The sequence below is a fragment of the Daktulosphaira vitifoliae genome, unplaced genomic scaffold (genome assembly GCF_025091365.1).
Source record: "Daktulosphaira vitifoliae isolate Bord-2020 unplaced genomic scaffold, ASM2509136v1 Scaffold_2, whole genome shotgun sequence".
Taxonomy (NCBI): domain Eukaryota; kingdom Metazoa; phylum Arthropoda; class Insecta; order Hemiptera; family Phylloxeridae; genus Daktulosphaira; species Daktulosphaira vitifoliae.
Genome location: NW_026099573.1, coordinates 40,162,998 through 40,165,222, shown reverse-complemented (window position 1 = coordinate 40,165,222; position 2,225 = coordinate 40,162,998).

Sequence of the window (2,225 nt, the reverse complement as noted above, 5' to 3'; positions counted from 1 at the left end):
TTTTTTTTCGTGTTTTAATAATTTTAAGATGTTATAATTTACTACTATTTTTTAATTTCGACGATTAACAGTGAACTTTTGTCTAATTATATATTACACATTAAATTAGTAACTCCAGTAAAATCAGGTTACTTAAAAATATCTTGAAACAGAAAATTCATATTTTAGGTATTTAGTTAAATATACATAATATAAAAACTGTTTAAATCGGATAAGCGATGATAAAATTAATTTATAGAATTCTGTTTACTTTGTGCATTATCAAACTGGATTTATCAATAACACAAACTCAACTTATAATTGTGCTTAATTTTTTTCAAATATATATTTTACACTTTAAATCTTATTATATAATAGCAAAAATAAGAAAAAGAACGCTTTTCTGGGAAAATTACTTAGCATGCTCCCATTATCTAATTTTTTTTTCAACGAAAGTACTTAGTCCATGAGACTCCGGGGAAATTAATGTCGAAGGTCGGGAAATTTTTAACGCTCGACCACGAGCGTTTTTNGGAAATTTTTAACGCTCGACCACGAGCGTTTTTAATTTTCGACCGTTTTTGAGAATAACGCTCGCTAACGCCAGCGTTTTACGACCTAAGGTTTGAAATTTTCACCAGACCCGTACAATAACATTTCTAAAATATCATAAAAAAAAATAATTTAATCTGTTCATTTTTTACCGTTCTACGGGGTTTTTTTTTTTGTACGCTCAAGACGCCAGGGTACGCTTCTATCCAGGGTGATCTACACGTGCCGAGGAAGCACCAAAATCCAAAAATTCGAGATCCGACCAAAACTCCGGCCGCTACGAACGTTTGAAATTCATCATCAAATTTTAACTATTTTATCATCTTGAATTTTACTGATTTTAAATTTTTAATATATTTTTGTTACACTGATTCTGATGTAATATTTTTTCTGCATAACACTTATCGTGACCGACGTAGCCGTGTACTCCTACCAGAATCAGTGGCCTACTTGAGACGGCCAAAAGAGGCCTACGCGGCGAAGGCGCGTAAGTCTAGTAGGGCCTCAAATCAGTAGCGAAGTCCTAGATAAGCAAAGCTTAGTACTTAATTAAAAATTATAAAAAAACATTTCTATCATTTTCTGATGTCCTAACGTTCATAAAAATTTAAATAATTTTTTTTGCTATATTTTGTTATCATATTGTCGCATCCTTCAACGCTTGAGAAAGTTATTAACTTTTTTTTCATGAGAGTCTATTAAGTTTTTAAAAGACGTATCTTTTCTGTATAATTTTTATTTTATAATATAATTTTTAAATTTTGGTTTAAAAATTACACTACTTTTTTCAAGGATAGAACGGAAATAATCTGTTATATTACAATATGTTATAATCAGGAAAATAATTAGCATGAAATTACTTTAACTCTTGTTGGTGATAGATTGTGTTCANAGAACGGAAATAATCTGTTATATTACAATATGTTATAATCAGGAAAATAATTAGCATGAAATTACTTTAACTCTTGTTGGTGATAGATTGTGTTCATAAACATTTATTTTAAGTATTCTTAATTGATAATTTAAATACAGATTTAAATGAATATTAATTATTTTGGTAATTAACAAATAATCTTCAATTTAATGTTTCTTTTTCAAAAGTTATAACAATACAATGTAAAATTTTTGACTACTAAGCAAAAGATTATTTTATCACTGAAAAATAAATCTTAGTAAAATCAACAAATTTATTATTAATATACAGCAGACAATAATTTTTTGATGGTTTAACAAAAATTTTTGTTAGTTCAATCAAATTTTATCAAGCTAACAAATATTTTGTTCCAGTGATAAAAATTCTTAATATGCTTAATATGTAGCAATATTGAGAATACATTTCTATAAAAAAGTTTTTTTTTAAATTCAATTATTTTTGTCTCTCTTAACTGCCATACTAAAAGATAATAAAACTACCACGATTTTTAAAGTATAATAACTAATCTTTTTTTGTTCTTTGATGCGATGTTGAGGAGATATTTTACTATCAGATTAAAAAAAAATTGTTTCTATTAAATTCTCAGTGAGTAACTATTCTTTTAAGTTCAAAGAAGATGAAAAAAAAAAATTTTTATTTAAGGTGCAAACGCTTTAAATTGAAAACGTACGTAAAAATGAATAAATAGACAAGCAATGTATTGGACGGTTTGCTTTATGTATACATAAATCATTATTTCTCAATTCCCTTGAATGAAAGA